The following is an 18,275-nucleotide window of genomic DNA, read 5'->3' as shown; positions in this document are numbered from 1 at the left end:
CTCTTTGCAGATCAAGTAGATTTCAAATCAACACTGATTAAGAGAGATGAAGAAGGACACTACATCCTTGTAAAGGGAACAATCCAAGAGGAAGAGATGACAATCATAAATATCTATGCACCAAACACTAGTGCACCCAACCATATAAAACAAATACTAACGGACATGAAAAGTCATATATGCACTAATACAATTGTAGTGGGGGACCTCAACACCCCACTGTCACACATAGATAGATCAACTAGACAAAAAATAAGTAATGAAATACTAGAACTCAATTGAACTCTTGAACAAATGAACTCAACAGATGTTTACAGAGCCTTCCACCCCACAAAATCGGAATACACATTCTTCTTAGCTGCACATGAGTCATTCTCCGAAAGAGACCACATACTCACACATAGAACATGTTTAAGTAAGTGCAAAGGAATTGAAGTTATCCCCTGTATATTATCAGACCATAGTGCAATAAAATTGGAGATCAATAGCAAAACAAACTGGAAAAATTTCATAGACGTGTGGAAATTGAACAACACACTTCTGAATAATCAATGGGTCATAGAAGAAATTAAAGAAGAAATCAGACAGTTCCTTCAATTAAATGACAATGACAATACAACATATCGGAATCTATGGGACACAATGAAAGCAGTCTTAGGAGGGAAATTCATAGCAGTGAATACACATATTAAGAAAACAGAACGAGCCCCATTAAACAACCTGATGCTGAACCTCAAGCTTCTAGAAAAAGAAGAACAGGACAACCCCAAGGCTCATGAAAGGGAGGAAATTATAAAGATCAGAGGAGAAATCAATGCTATGGAGACTAAGAGAATGATACAAAAAATCAATGAAGCCAAGAGTTGATTCTTTGAAAGAATCAACAAAATGGACAAACCTTTAGCCAAACTTGTCAAAAAAAAAGGAAAGAAAAGGCCCAAGTTCATGCAATTAGTAAGGAAGAGGGTGAAATCACAACAGACCCAGCAGAAATCCAGAGGATCATCAATACCTACTTCCACAACCTATACACCAATAAGATGGACAACACAGAAGAAATGGACAGATTCCTACATACATATGAATTACCAAAGTTGAATGAAGAAGACCTAAAAATTCTAAACAACCCAATATCAACCAATGAAATTAAAAAAGTAATTAAAAACTTAACAACTAGGAAAATCCCGGGCCCTGATGGCTTCACCACTGAATTCTACAAGACATTTAGAGAGGAACTGCTGCCACTACTGTTTAAACTCTTCAATGAAATTGAAAGGGAAGCAATACTCCCAAATTCATTCCTGGAAGGAAGCATCACCTTGATTCCCAAAGCAGAGAAAGACCCAACTGAAAAAGAGAACTATAGGCCAATCTCACTAATGAATATAGATGCAAAAATCCTTAATAAGATACTGGCAAACAGAATGCAGAAGGTCATCAAGAAGGTCATACACCCTGACCAAGTGGGATTCATCGCAGGGATGCAGGGATGTTTCAAAATACGCAAATCAATCAATGTAATACACTGTATCAATAGAGCCAAGGACAAAAACCATATGACTATTTCCATAGACACAGAAAAAGCATTTCACAAAATCCAACATGCATTTATCATAAAAACCTTATAAAAATTGGAATAGATGGTCTCTACCTCAAACTGCTAAAAGCCATCTATGAAAAACCAACAGCCAACATCATACTAAATGGTCAAAAACTGAAATCCTTCACACTAAAATCAGGAACAAGACAAGATGTCCACTATCACCACTCTTGTTCAATATAGTTCTGAAAACATTAGCCACAACAATTAGACAAGAGAAAGAAATAAAAGGAATAAGGAGAGGAAATGAAGAAGTCAAATTGTCATTATTTGCAGATGACATGATATTCTATATAAAAGACCCCAAGAACTCCACCAAAAGTCTTCTAGATTTAATAACCAAATTCAGTCAAGTAGCTGGTTACAAGGTCAACACACAAAAATCAATAGCTTTCCTCTACACCAATGACAGACTCACTGAGAGAGAAATAGGGCAAACAATTCCTTTCACAATAGCATCCAAAAAACTGAAATACCTAGGAATCAACCTATAAAAGAAATCAAAGACCCCGTTCTGAAAACTATAGCACTCTGAAAAGAGAGATTGATGGTGAAATCAGAAAATGGACAGACATCTCCTACTCCTGGGTAGGAAGGATCAACATAGTAAAAATGGCCATACTTCCAAAACTGCTATATAGATTTAACGCAATTCCAATTGAGATCCCAGCAGCATACTTCATGAACCTTGAGAAAAAAATGCAAAAATTCATTTGGAACAAGAAGAGACCAAGAAGAGCAAAAGCAATTTTAGGTAGCAGAGACATGGCAGGGGGTAACACGATCCCCAACCTGCATCTCTACTACAAAGCTACTGTGATAAAAACAGCATGGTACTGGCAAAGAAACAGACCTGGGGACCAGTAGAACAGATTAGAAGATGCAGAAATAATGCTAGACACACTCAGCCATCTTATCTTTGAAAAAGGAGCCAAACACCCTCACTGGAGGAAAGATAGCCTCTTTAACAAATGGTGCTGGAAAAATTGGGTTTCAACTTGCCAAAGATTAAATCTAGACCTATATCTCTCACCATCCACTAAACTGAAACGAAATGGGTTAAAGATCTAAATGTTAAAATAGAAAGGCTGAACCAATTGGAACAGAGATTAGGTAGAACTCTTGAAGACATTGGTGTAGGAAAAGATTTTATGAACAAAACCTCAGTTGCCCATGAACTAGCACAAACAATCAACAAGTTGGATCTCTTCTTATTAAAAAGCTTCTGCACAGCAAGAGAAACCACCAGCAGTGTGAAGAGACAACCCACAATGTGGGAAAAAATCTTCACTTGCTTTTCCTCAGACAAAGGTCTACTATCTCAAATCTATAAAGAATTTAAAAAGATCAGACCTCCCAAATTTAAAGACCCAATCCGAAAATGGGCATCTGAAATGAACAGATATTTCTTAGACAAGGAAGTAGAAATAGAAAATAAATACATGAAAAAATGTTCAACATCATTGGTCATTGGAGAGATGCAAATGAAAACAATGCTGAGATTCCATCTCACACCAGAAAGAATGGCTGCTGTCAGGAAATCAACCAAGAACAAATGCTGGCGAGGCTGTGGGGAAAGAGGAACCCTGCTCCACTGCTGGTGGGAGTGTAGACTGGTGCAACCACTGTGGAAATCAGTATGGAGATACTTCAAAGAACTAGGACTGGAAGTCCCATTTGACCCTGCTCTTCCCCTGCTGGGGATCTTCCCCAAAGAATTAAAAGAATCATACCACAGTGATATATGTGCACTCATGTTCATAGCAGCACAGTTTGTGATAGCTAAAACTTGGAAACAGCCCAAATGCCCATCAACTGGAGACTGGATAAAGAAAATATGGTTTTTAAAAAATAAAATGGAGTACTCCTCAGCCATAAAAAATGAGAAATTGGAGACATTTATAGCTAAGTGGATGCACATTGAGGCGATACTCTTAAGTGAAATAAATAGGACACACATGTATAAATACTGAATAGTTTCTATGGTATGAGAAACTGAAAGTGTAAATAAGGACTAAAATGCATAATAGTTAATGTGAAATAGGAAGAAAAGGGGCAAAGTGGAAGGAAGTGTGAAGGGTAGGGGAAAGGAAAAAAGGGTATGGAATTAATATGAGAAAATGGAAAAATAGAAACAAAATCTTTGTAAATAGGGAGTAATGGAGGGGTTGAAGGAAGGGCTGGGCAAGGGTGAAAAATAAGAACCAAGAGAGATTATGTAAAGTTGCAAATTTCCAATGATGAATGTCATTATATTGTATACCTAAAATGTGTCAATGATTAGAATGAATAATCGATAATGCAAAATAGGAAAAAATGTCCAAATGGGTAGGGGCAGTGGGAGGGGCAGGGGGAAGGAAAGAAGGGAAAGGAAAACTTCTGAGAAATGGAAAAAATGGAAATAAAGTCTTTGTAAATAGGGCAGGGTGGAGGGGGTGAAGGGAGGGCAAGGAATGGGGAAAATATAAGAACCAAGATGCATCATGTAAAGGTGCAAGTTCCCAATGAGAAATGTAATTGTGTTGTATACCTAAAATGCACCAATAAAAGAATTTTTACAAAAATGAAAGTAAACTGCATTTTATTGATTCCTGCATTTTAAATAGCAAAGTGATCCATTACATAAAATTCAAATATAATGTAATTATTGAACATTAACTATTACCAAACATCCTAGTATTTACTAAACTGATAGGTAAAAATTATATAGTGTTACTTCTTCAAATAGATTACATCTTCAATCTGTACCCTCTTAATTTTTAGTATAAAAGAACTTATTTGAATGTCTATATTTTTTTCTTTATATCATCAGTCATCTCATTTACTTATTTTTCTGTTGGTTTGTGCCTTTTATCTTATTGGCCCAAAGGAACACATTATAAGTACAAACATGAGTGCTTTGTGTGCTATGTATGTTGCAAATCATTTTCTCCAAGTTATAATTTATCTTTTAACCTTACTCATGGACTATTTTAAACTCATTTGAATAAACCAGGAAAAATGTCAGTGAAGGAGTAGGTGTTGCTGTTTTTATGTCGGAGGAGAGCCTGAATTTGAATTCTAAGCCCTCCCCTCACTGTCTGATTTTGAAAGTTCTAATCTCTCTGACCCTGTATTTCTCTTAGATAAATTAGTTTGCTATTATGTGACTAATATAGTTTTGAGAGGATTAAATGAGGTAACGCAACGGAAAGCTCTCTGTGGAAACCAAGGCATTTTTCAAATTTAAGTGGTCCCTTGTGATCCCGTGCCATGAGAACATGCTATTTCTTAGCCTGGAAAGGACCTAGCTATGGTCTTCACATCAGCAAGCTCAATTCCCGTTTATACCATAGATGCTCTCAGGCACTAAACCTCAAGCTATTGTTTTGCAGCCTTTTCCCCTGACTGATGGCATTGATTCGGGTGGAATGGCCTGCTTGGCTTCCTCTGCTGTGGAGTGACAGTAAGGATGGCCTTTTATGTGGACTGACCCATTCACTTTGTGAACTCTTTTCTCCAGCTTATGAGCTTTGTCTCAGTCCATTTATCTATTTGTTACCTACCAGACCCTTTCCTTTCATTTCCCTTGCTCTGCTCTTTATTTCAGAGAACTCTTTTTCAGACTCCCTTGCCTGATGGTTTTGTTTAATAAGTCTTTTGTAATTAAAAAAACTTTCTTTAAAATTGTATACAATAAAATGTATTGGTCATTTCCTTTTTAGAGCCCTTGAATTTTTTGAATTGATTAGGAAAATTCTCACCTTGTACAAGAACATAAAATATTTTGTAATATATTTATCCTATATTTATAGAATTGAAAAGATCTATCTAGAATCTATTTCTGTGTATGATGTGAGGTGTCTGTACTTTGCACTCAAATAGTGAATTTTCTCAATATCATTTATTAAATGATTGCATAATCTATTCCTTTTTCACTGATTACAAAAGCTAATTTCTGCATTTGTACATAGACCACCCTGATCTGTTTCAAAGGATGTCCTATCTATTTCTAGGCAAGTGTACCTTTCCCAACAAATAAATCTAAAAATGTCTTCTTTTTTGAGGCTTTTAAATGAAATGACTCAAAAAGACCTGTTCCATCAGCAAGTTCCATCATCAGAATTTTGCCATGTAGCTGGTTGGGGCTAATGCTGTCTGGGGTAGACACTGACTGTTCTTGTTGGTATAACATGACTAAAACTCTCTTTAGCTTCTAAGTCAAGCTGGCTATGTAATTTTTTAAAATATTTGTGTATTTAATCTAGATTTATAAGTGTGTTTATACACAATGGTATTTGAGATTTTTTTCTAGTATCATTCCTTGAATTTTGGAGTGTCCTATGTCTGTGTCTGTGTTTCCTTGATGGACTACGAGAATTTTCTGTATTTTGTTGGTCACTTAAGGAAATAAAGTTAAAGCTCATTTATAAAATTTATTTTAAAAAATAAAAATAAAAAATAAAACTTATTTTTGTTTTATAGTTAAATTCTGATGTTATAAGTATTATGATTCTTATTCTATTTTATTGAGCTTATTTCATCCCTTTTCTCATTTTTTTAGTTACATGCCTCCTTCCAGGTTCTATCTTTAAAAGGAAATAGGCAAAATGAGTCAAACAAGGGTAGGTTTTGGCTTTATTTAGAGATGTCTGAAATGACTTTCAAGATGGTTGGAGAAGGAAAGAGCATATCTTACAGGAATGGTAGCCAAATTCCCAGCTTCTCACCCTCTTATCACAAGGTTCAGTGAATGCTAAGTTTTCACCAGCATTGCTGTCAGATGAGACATTCTTGGGGGGAGAATGAACAAGAGGAGGAGTAGTTATATGTCCACCAACATCCCACAGTTGTGTGGATGGAGATGCCTCTCCCATGATCAGCAAGAAAATAATTTCACCCTGAATGATCTAAATATGCATTCTCTTCTATGTATTGGCTTTAGTTGTAAAGTCTGTGGTCAACAAGAGTTGACAACAAGTCTAGAGGAATAGGCAAAAGTGTTCTTTTTCTGGGTACAGTGCCTCCTTATCAGATGTTAACTACGATACCAGGTTAGGTATGTCCTTTCAGCTCTGTATATACATATAAATATGTAAACAACAGCAAATTTTTAAGAGGAGGGAAAGTTATTTAGATAATTCCATATAAAATGTTCCGCATGGTGCCTTTTTAGCATTTAACAGTATATCTCAAGGACTTTCTAGAGGATTGATACAGGTCCATACATATAATAATGATTTTATAATAATCCATTTTATAGTTATAAAATAAGTGTTATTTACTTTTCTACTGAAAATACTTAGGTTGATTTCTAATTTGGGCTATTATAATCAATGAAGAAATAAATATTCTTGAACACAAATTTTTATATACTTGTTTAATTGCCTTTACACTTGTCCACACATAATGGACAGATGCTCTCTAACAGCTGTGACCAACTGGCAGTGGTCCCATAGTCTGTGATACTCCAGCAGTACTGCGTCTCCTCCACTTCTCATGGTTACTCTGAGAGGTAAAAATGATGAGATTTTCATTTGAATATGTATTTTCCTGCTTACTTTTTAGGAAAAACATTCATATATTTATTTGTCACTCGCAGTTCCATCTTTGAAATTTTTTCCCTTTTGTGATTTGTCTTCTTTATTTTTAGAACTATAGAGTACTTTGTATCAGACACTGGTCCATCGTTGCATAAATAAATTATTAAAAATGTGAGTGCAATTTATTTTAACTTTATTGTTATTTTTGTCATATTAAACTGTATACTATAGTCAATTGTATCAATCTTTTGCCCTATTTTATGGTTTCTTGTTCAAGAATTTCTTAACTCTATGTTATAAAGACATTTGCCTTTGTTTTAAATTTTTGATTTTTTTTTTTAGCATGTAGACTGAATTCATCTGCAACTTATTTGGGAATATGGTATCATAACACTCTATTTTTTATTTCTTTTATATAATTGCAGTGGTTTTAAAATGTTTACCCTTGGACATGCCCTTGGGCATGCCAAGTTCCCATATGATAGATTCTCTATTCTCTTTCACTGTTTTGTTCTTATTTTTGGTAGTAATCTGTTTTTTACCTACTTCTGAGATATTAATACAATAGTTTTGTACTACATAACATTATTATAACTTCTAGTATCTATTAGAGTATAACTTTCCTCATCTACTTCAGATATGACTAGAGAGAAGAATGAAAATCTCTCCAAGGAACTTTGCCCACAAGCATAAATGTGGACTTCCCCAAGCCTGCTTGGCCAGATTTCATTAATCTTATGGATAATGGGCTGGTCTTTCCACAGTAGAAGTGTTTATGTGGATCCTCCATGACTTTTCCATTACTGTGCACCAGTGAGAGGAGATCATCTATTGCTTTTGTTCTTAGGTCTCTGGCCCATGGGGACATGTAAACAAACCTGATGGTGCAGAATGAGAATCAGCTGGAAATTGAGGACTTTGAACTAGACCTGAGATATTTCCTTGTAGAGGGGCAGGATAAAGTGAATATTTCATGATGAGAAGAGTAAAATGTATCACATCAAGTGCTACACATCCATCATTGCCTTTTCTTACTTTTCCTGGGTGTAGAGATACCCCATATTTCTCATTCATCTGTAAAGTTTAGTGTGACTTTCCACTCCATGCACCTGTTCCACTACTTGCTAACTTTTAAGGAAGTGCATTTATGCTTAGAGGTTCTTGTTAAGGTCAAAGCTGCATTGCTAACCATATCCCACTCCTAGAGTCTCATACAACAGTTGAAAATTGTGGTAAGATTGAAGCACATCTTTTTCCCCTAGTTCTTTTTGTGGGGAGAACACACACTTAACAGTTGAATTAGGTTTCATAGCTTTATTACCTGTAAGTAGTTGCAGTTAATTACTTTTTCATGCATATCCTCCACAAATGAAGATTCATTTCCCAATTTGTAAGAAGTGCATTAATGAACAGATCTTTGTAAATAAATAGCGGAGTGTAGGCAGTATGTAGTGGCTGAAGCCACTATGTCCAGCTGGCCAGAATGCTTTATGTTTCAGGGTTCACCATAGAGCTACATAAGGGCAATGTGGTGGCCTGTCCTTCACTGCAAGAGGCCAGTGTCACCCAATTACAGGACTCTGACAGAATTTCCAAGGTCTTCAAGAAGATCTACAAACTTTATCCACTTGAAAAATGTATCAGCCAGTGGTCCTGAATGCAGAGGGCTGCTGCTACTATTCTGTAATCCTTTAATTAATTGCACATTAAAAAAACTCCCTATACTCTGCTCTTGCTATGATCTTGTTTTGGAGGGATTCTTCTGGGCAAACCTAACTTCAGAGCTTCCGTCTTATGTTTGTATACATTCAAAGGTTCTTCCTCCATATGAGACTTAGGGATCAATGTTATTTTATCAGTTTAATACATTCCAGAAATACTGTTTCTTTGCTCTTGGTGTCACTCTTCCTCATATTTTAATGTTGCTTATTTTTCCCTATTTCAATAATTTTGTCATTTTCATGAGAATTTGATAAAAGCAAGAGAAAAATATCTATGCTTGGTAAAACATCACAAACGAGAAGTGAGAGTCTCTTTTTCTGTGGTTATTCTTTTTTAAGTTCAAAGAGTTTACTATCAACACTCAGGCTAGGGCTTCTTTAGTAAAGATTTTCCTTGTGAATCCTCAATCCTCAATCCAGTGAGATTTCTTTCTTTATTGTTTATTCATCTGTTCTGCAGTTATATTTCTTGTGTGTTTCCTTACATAAATATGCATAAGTGCTCTGTCTTTATAGCATCTATCCTTGAACTGATATTCATCTCTGTACCTTTACCTACTAAACTGATTGATTTTTCACAGACCAGATTTTTAATTCACTACTTGTATTTTATAGTTCCTGACCTAATATCCCTTACTTTCACTGACTTTATACATTTTGATATTCTAAATTTTCATTTGAAAACATTTTCTGATTTCCCCTTCTTTCTTTTCACATACTTAACCTCAGATACTGATAAGTATATATGAAGCAAAATATCTGTTGAAGATTTTTTTTGTCTTCTAAGAATAAATTTGTTTTAGAAGGAAACATTTCATTATAGCCCTCAGTATCTTATACTCATGCTATGTTTTGCTTTTCTGTTTTCTCTGATCAAGAAGGATTTCCATGCCTAGGAATCAAGATGGACATGGTTAAAGGCTGAGGGGAGGTTTTTGTCTGATTTCTAGGGTAGATTAGTAAGATGACCATGTTAAGATTTGCTGGACTTTTCTTTTGCACCAAAAGGTGTACTGATCGCAACAAAAAGGAGTGATCATAAGGTCTCTTGGTCCATTTTGTATGGCTGTAACAAAATGCCTGATGTTGAGTAATTTATAAAGAAAGGAGGTTTATTAAGCTCATGATTTGGGAAGATGAATGTCCAAGACAGGACAGCCACCTCTTCATCTGAGTTATAACACAGCAGATGGTGTAGCATAAGGGAGAGATCACATAGTGAGAAAGGCCACGAGGAGTGAGATGAGAAAGCTCAACTTGGCTTTAACAAAATGCTCTTTCAAGTCCTCATCTAATTCCAGAAGAGCTAGAACTCCTATGAGAGAGAATTGATCCACTTTAATGACTTAATTGCTTCTCTTAAAAGCTCCCCCAACCTTAATATAGTTTCATTGGGGAATTCAGCCTCCACATGCATCTGTACAACTGTACATGTGGAGAGATGGGAGCTGTGCCTCTGCTGAAAACCTTTCTGCCTGTATTCTTTCTCCTCCCCCTCCCTCTCCTCCTCCTCTTCCTTCTTCTTTGTCTGTGGCAGCCTAAGAGTGCCTTCATCAAAGCCCCTGTTCTGTGGAGACAGCACCCCCATCCCCCACCCATTAGGGGCCCCCTGGGGCTGAGTCCTTCTTTCTTTAGTGCAGGGTCCTCCTGAGCAGATCTCTTGAGCTGGGCACCCGTGGCCCTGCAGGGCTGTGCTTGCACTCTGCCGGTCATGCAGTGGCTGAAGGTTGCCTTCAGGCTCTGCTCCCTGACATGTGGCCTTGGTGCTGGGGGTTTGCTGGAGGACCCGCAGCTCAGAACCAGCCAGCTTCCTTGTTGTTTCATTCAGTTCTCTTATTCTGGCACAGAGTCTGAGTTTTGTTTTCCCTTTGGGATCTACGCTTCCTTAGCTTTCAGGGGTGATGTGCGTTTTCCCCAATTCATATTTCATTAGCCATTTTCCTGAAATTGTTCAAGGGGCAAGTTATGTGTATGGCTTTCAATTGCCATTTGAACTTCCTGCCCTCCTGATTCTATGTTTAGCTCATATCAACTCTGCTGTCTTTCTTTCTCTATGGTGGGTTTCAGTACAGTTGTTGTGTTGTTTGGTTGCCTTGAAAACCTTTCTCTGATCACCCACCTCCCTGTTCACCTCATCATCTTCATTCTTGATGTCACTGTATTGAATCAGCATCTCTGCCTTTTCTTTGCTTAGCACTGTCTAGTCTTGCTCCACTGTCTTCTGCCAGGCTCTTCCTGTTGCTTTCTTCTCTTGCTGACATTGACAGTCTTCACATCATTCCCAGAGGATGGCTGCTCCTTGGATTTATTGGAATCTGTTCTTTTCATTTCACTCTATGGCATGTGTCCCTGAGTGTGCTTTTCTCTCATTCACTGTGAGAGCCATCACATAGTTTGTCATTCTAAGGAGAAAATTTTGATAGTTACTGAAATATAGTGATATAATACTGAAAATACTTATCTATTAATAGATGAAGCAGTTTTATTACATTAGCACCCTATGAAATAGTTTTGATGTAAAAATATTACACATAACATTAGCAATTCAATTTTGTGAGATATTAAAGTGGTAAAATTTTGTAAACAAGTAAAGTTTATCTGGATCCATAATCTTGTTTAACATTTGAAAGTCAATCTTTTCTTTCTAAAAGAAAACAGAAAATTATGAAGTCACTGTGACTTAGGTAGAGAAAGCACTTGATAATATTCTGTAGCTGTTTATTGCTTCTAAAAAATTAAAAATTAGGATGAATATCTCTAAAACTGTAGAAAGCATATTTATTTCTGCAATATTGATTTTTTTTCCACCTGAAAAAAAAATAGATCAAAACGACTGATCTTGTTCCTTTTATTTGACTCTGAACTGAAGTCCTGGTGAGCATACTCAAGATAAAGTTCTTATTTTAGTAGTAGATCCTAATGCTTCTTTAGAAACTTTGGTCTGCTTGCTTTCATGCAGTGAGAAAGGTCCTAGGGCCCAGCCCCACAGTAGAAAGTAAACGTTGACCAAAAATACTGTGTAAGTTACAGATTCATCACCAACTTCTGTAAGTAATGGAACTTCCATATTTTTAAAAAATGAAATTGTTCTTACAGTTTTTATCTCACTATTGACAAAGACTTCACTCAAAATATAAAACAAATAAAAATCATTAACAAATGAGGGCATAAAAAATTTAGATTTACAACATAGAATAAAATAACAGAGTTGCAGTAGCATCAGCACTCAGCAGTCCCCTCACCATGACAGAATTGCTTAGAATTTATCTTCTGTACTTATTTCGTGTGTGTCTAATCTAAACTGTACTACGTTTCCTGCTTACTCTTTTTATTGGCAGCCCACCAATTTTGCTTGTCTGACAGAGGATAAAAAGGGCCACCATGGACTGATACACCAGGTTTTGAGCTGAATATGCCTAAGCTGAGCATTCTTTTCTGAGCTCGTTTTATCCGTGAATCTCCTCCATACGGTGACTGAAAGCAAGAGTTTAGTTACATTGATCTTAGGACTAGGGATGAGTTTTTGTTTGTCATGGTACAGACTTTTCACTTTAACAGGTAGCTAAAGTAGCTTTGTGTGTTTATTGTTTGTGTGTGTGTGTGTGTGTGTGTGTGTGTGTGTGTGTATGGTGGCTGAGAGGATTATAATATACAACCCTTACATTTGAAACTTTACCTGGAGTTGAGAGAATGCTACCTCATGGAATGTAAGCTCTTAAACCCTTCTTCCCTCTTGTATAATGTAGTTGTCATATGTAATACAGCAACTTACCTTAAAATGTAACACAGTTTACAGATTTTCCCTTAAATATTGTATGTACTTTGAAGGAAGTTAAGAGAAAAAATAGTCTTTCGTATGTAATATTTCATATGCTCTTCATTTATTTCTGATGATTCAAGTTCCTTCTTGTATCATTTATTTCAGGTTGAAAAGTTTCACTTAACATTGCCTATGCTACAAGATCTGATAGAAGTAAACATCCTTTGCTTTCCTTTGTCTAAGAATGCCTTTATTTTTCCTTTGTTTATTAAAATATCACTGCTAATTATGGAGTTCTGAGTTTGTATATTTTCTTTTGTTTTTTTTTTAATCTTCCTATACCTGTACATAATATATCTAGGCTCTTATTTTTCCCCATTCCCCTCCCTCTAAGGTTTGTTTCCATTTTTTTCCTTTTTTTTTCATTTTTTTCCTTTTCTTTCTTTCCTTTCCCAAGCCCCCCCACCCCCAGTTCCTCTTCCTCTTAGAACATTTTCTTCCTATTTTCACAGTATCTATTATACATTTAGGTCCTCATTTACACTTTAGAATTAGAGGTCCCATTTGACCCAGCTAGTCCCCTTCTTGGTATATTCCTGAAAGAATTAAAAGCATCCTACCACAATGATATATATCCAAACCGTGTTTATAGTGGCATGTTATAGCTAAATCTTGGAATTTATTCTTTCTATTGAACTTGAATTTTGTATCCTTCAGCCAATGTCACATCAACACCCTTCCTCCTCTCAACAAACTTTTGATGGTGGCCCACTATCTTTCACAGACGAAGTTCAACTCTTTTGCTTTTTCACATTTTTTTATTAGTGCATGTTCCCAGGAATAATAATTACATTCATCTTGAAAATTGGATATATACATATCACATTTTGATAATTTGCTTCACTATCTTTGGATTGCCATGCCTTCTAATGAGGAGTTTACAGTAATTCATCATTGCCCTGTATTTAATGTGTTGGGATTCCCTAGTTGCTGTCAATGTTTTTCTCCTATGATTATGACTTGCCCAGGTGTGTCACTCCATAAGTATATAATATTCATGCATTGGATCTTGAAGCTGAATTGTTTGATCATATATTTTGGAACAAATTTGAGAAGTTTGGGGACATAAATTCTTTCAGTATTTTTCTCATTCTTTCTTTCTCTTCTAGGACTCAGATTTTCTGGGCTCTTGGAAATTGTCTCTAGGGCCCTTAGACTATGTTTAGTCAATTTTTTATTTTACGTTTTTCTTGTCTTTACACCATATGATTTATATTGATCTATTTTTGTGTTCAGATATTCCTTTCTTTCCATTGCTACAGTTACTATGACAGTGGCAGCCTTTCTAACAAAATTGGAAACATGAACACACACACACACATACACATACACACACCACACACACGGGGGAGGGGAGGTTATGGAGGATGGAGAAATTCTTAGATGATAGAGGGATTCATCTGTTAGACACTTTCTCTAGCAGTCACCTGAACCATCAAAATAGGTATTTGGGCTTTTTTCTTTTGTTTTTTAAAGATAATTCAGAGTTCATATTTATTATTTTTGGATAGATGAGTTTTTTTGGATAGGTGAATTTTCAAACTGCCTTAGCATGGGAGCAGAAATCTCTATAGTCTCCATGCCATAAATGATTGCTGCATATTGAATTTCTCACTAATTTGAATAGGTAGGGCTGGTCCAAAATCAGCATTATTTAGAGAAAGCACTTTCATACTTTCAATATTTTACATGCTTTCTGTGGATTTCTGTGGAATAGGATGTTGAAATTCAAGTTTTCACCAAAACACCAAGTTCTAAAAAGGCTGCTTATAAAATGCAGACCAGAATGAAAAAAGCAGAATGTTAAAGTAAGTAGCTGAAACTCAATCAATTTTGTCATAAATCTAGGTTTCTGTACTTCAAGAGAAAAAAACAAAAGTAAGATTTCGTGATGAAAGTTCTTTCACAAGAACTGATGTGGTACCTGACGTATCTGGTTCCCAGCGTGGAGGACAGAAGTGTAAGGATGCTGCTTTGTTCATGTCAAGGCTGGAGACAGAGGTTTCACAGGACCTTCAGAGAGACTTAGATGTGAGATAGAGTAGAAAAGGGCTTGATCTTATGAAAGTACATGGTGGGCAGGCGAGACAGATTGGCCAACTGCTCTGCTGCTAGCAAGCAAGGCAATTTGCTGCTGCTTCTAGAAAGCACCATAACTCCTTTCTGTTGACAGAGGATTCAAAGAGGGATAAGTATTTTTTTCATTACCATTATTATTATTTTTCTTATTAAGTTTATTTATTGCTACATTTTAGGTATACAATATAGTTACATTCATCATTGGGGTCTTGTATCTTTACATGATGTATCTTGGTTCTTATTTTTTCCCTATTCCCAGGCCTCCCTTCACCCTCTCCACCTTTCCCTATTTACAAATAATTTGTTTCCATTTTTTTCCTTTTCCCATATTTTTTTCCCTTCTTTCCTTTCCCTTATCCCTCCCATTTCCCTTATTGCTTTAGACCTTTTCTTCCTATTTCACATTATCTATTATACATTTTGATCCTTATTTACAGTTTTAGTTTTTTGCACCAGAGAAACTATTTGGTATTTATGCATGTGTGTTCTATTTATTTCACTTAAGAGTATGGCCTCAATGTGCATCCACTTGGCTGTAAATGTCTCTAGCTCTCTATTCTTTATGGCTGAGTAGTACTCCATTTTATTTTTTTAAAAAACACATCTTTATCCAGTCTCCAGTTGATGAGCACTTGGGCTATTTCCAAGTTTTAGCTATCACAAACTGTGCTGCTATAAACACGGGTGAGCATATATCGCTGTGGTATGATTCTTTTAATTCTTTTGGGAAAATACTCAGCAGAGGAATTGCTGGGTCAAATGGAACTTCCAATACTAGTTGTTTGAGGTATCTCCATACTGATTTCCAAGTGGTTGCAGCAGTCTGCACTCCCACCAGCAGTGGAGCAGGGTTCCTCTTTCCCCACAACCCTGCCAGCATTTGTTATTGGTTGATTCCTTGAAAGCAGCCATTCTTTCTGGGGTGAGGTGGAATCTCAGCATTGTTTTCATCTGCATCTCTCGAATGACCAGTGATGTTGAACATTTTTCATATGTTTATTTGCTATTTATACTTCTTTATCTGAGAAATGTCTGTTCATTTCAGATGTCCATTTTTGGATTGGGTCTTTATATTTCGGGGGTCTGATTTTTTTGAGTTCTTTATATATTCTAGATAGTAGTCCTGAGGAACAGCTGGTAAAATTTTTTCCCACATTGTAGGTTGTCCTTTAGCGCTGTTGTTGGTTTTTCTTGCTGCACAGAAGCTTTTTAATAAGATGAAATCCCAGTTGTTGATTCTTTGTTCCCCTGCTACTGAGGATTTGTTCATAAAGTCTATTCCTATGCCAATGTCTTCAAAAGTTTTACCTAAATTATCTTCCAGCTAGTTTAGTGTTTCTGTTTTAATATTTAGATATTTAATCCACTGGATTTTAGTTTAGTGCATGGTGACAGATAGGGGTCTAGTTTTAATCTTTGGCAGGTAGAAATCCAGTTTTTCCAACACCATTTATTAAAGAGGCTATCTTTCCTCCAGTGAGTATCGTTGGCTCCTTTGTCAAAGATGAGGTGGATGAGTATGTCTGAAGTTGTGTCTGCATCTTCTAATCTATTCCACTGACCCTCGGGTCTGTTTCTTTGCCAGTACCATTCTGTTTTTATCACACTGGCTTTGTAGTACAGTTTCAAGTTGGGAATTGTGATACCTGCTACCATGACTCTGTTGCCTAGAATTTCTTTTGCTATTCCAGGTCTGTTCTGGTGCCAGATGAACTTTTGGATTGTTTTCTCTAGTTCTATGAAATATGCTGTTGGGATTTCAATCGGGATTGCATTGAATTTGTATAGCAGTTTTGGAAGTATGGCCATTTTCACTATATTGGTTCTTCCTACCCAGGAACAGGGGATGTCTTTCCATTTTCTTATATCCTTTTGAATCTATTTTTTTAGAGTGCTGTAGTTCTCAATGTAGAGGCCTTTTGCTTCCTTCATTAGATTGATTCCTAGATATTTCATTTTTTTGGATGCTATTGTAAAAGGAATTGTTTCCCTAATTTCTCTCTCAGTGAGTCTGTTATTTGTGTACAAGAAGGCTATTGATTTTTGAGTGTCAACTGTCGACCTTGTATCCAGCTACTCTACTGAATCTGTCAATTAAGTCTAGAATTCTTTTGGAGGAGTTTTTTGGGTCTGGTCTTCTATTTAGAGCATCATATCATAATCAGATAATGACAGTTTAACTTCTTCTTTTCCTATCTTTATTCCTTTTGTTTCTTTCTCGTGGCTAATGTTTCCAAAACTATGTTGAACAGGAGTGGTGATAGTGGACATCTTTGTCTTGTTCCTAATTTTAGCATGAAGGTTTTCAGTTTTTGAGCATTTAGTATGATGTTGGCTGTTGGTTTTTCATAGATAGCCTTTATCAAGTTAAGATAAAGACTATCTATTCCAATTTTCTGCAGGGTTTTTTTTATTATGAATGGATGTTGGATTTTGTCAAGTGCTTTTTCTACATCTTTTGAGATGACTGTATGGTTTTTGTCCTTGACTCTGTTAATATAGTGTATTACATTTACTAATTTATGTATGTTGAACCATCCTTGCATCCCTGGGAGAAATCTGACTTGGTCATGGTGTGTGATCTTCTTGATGACCATCTGTATTCTGTTTACCAGTATCTTATTGAGGATTTTTGCATCTATGTTCATTAGGGAGATTGGCCTGTAGTTCTCTTTTGGTTGGGTCTTTCCCTGGTTTTGGAATCAAAGTAACATTTGCTTCCAGGAATGAATTTGGAAGTATTGCTTCCCTTTCGAGGAATAAGTATTTTATGGGATCCAGATGCATACTCCACAGGAGAGCATCAACCTGGTTCTATTATTGGCTTCTCAAGAACACCATAGGGAGAGGTGGTGGAATTCCAATAGTAAGAGTGAATATAGGCTTCTTAAGATGGGAAGGGCCAAGTGGACAGTTGGAGTAACTCTATAGCAAGGAGCCTCCAAAGTTCTTCAAAAGTGCCCAAGATAGTCATAATCATTGTTTTTCAGTACCAGAAATCTCTAGGACATCTTATGTCAGTTTCAGCCTTAGAAAGAACCTATTGTCCTTTGTTTTCCTGCTTCCCTGGAAGTATGAATAAGGGGAGGAAAAACCATGAATTCTTCCTCCACTGCAGGTAATGTTGTTTTTAGAGGTTAACATTCAAATATCTGAATTGAGGCTATGTTTATGAAGTAATGAAACAAGAGATATTATTATTATTAAGATTGAAGCAATTCGACATAGGACCTAACTAGCTACAATGAGAGTCAAAAGCAGAATGTTCTTTCTTTCATACTACCACAATTTTGATTGTGCAACATGCTGACATTATACACATTCATAAAGAGAAGAGTGAGCAATCAATTTTGTTTGTGGATCCTGGAGAACAGCAGAAAGAATGACATCTGCAGTGAGTCTTAACAAAGTTTAATAATAAAGAAAGCATACATATATGCAAAGGCATGGATTTTTGAAGTTGCACAGTGTGTTATGAGCAAAAAGGAAAATATAGCACTACATAAACAGTGGGGTTTGGATGACGAATGAGG

This window comes from Heterocephalus glaber, unplaced genomic scaffold (genome assembly GCF_053883595.1).
Source record: "Heterocephalus glaber isolate CG9 unplaced genomic scaffold, H.glaber_assembly_v1.0 deba00001755, whole genome shotgun sequence".
In the NCBI taxonomy this organism is placed as follows: domain Eukaryota; kingdom Metazoa; phylum Chordata; class Mammalia; order Rodentia; family Bathyergidae; genus Heterocephalus; species Heterocephalus glaber.
The sequence above is the reverse complement of the archived record's forward strand: the minus strand, read 5'-3'. Positions refer to the sequence as shown.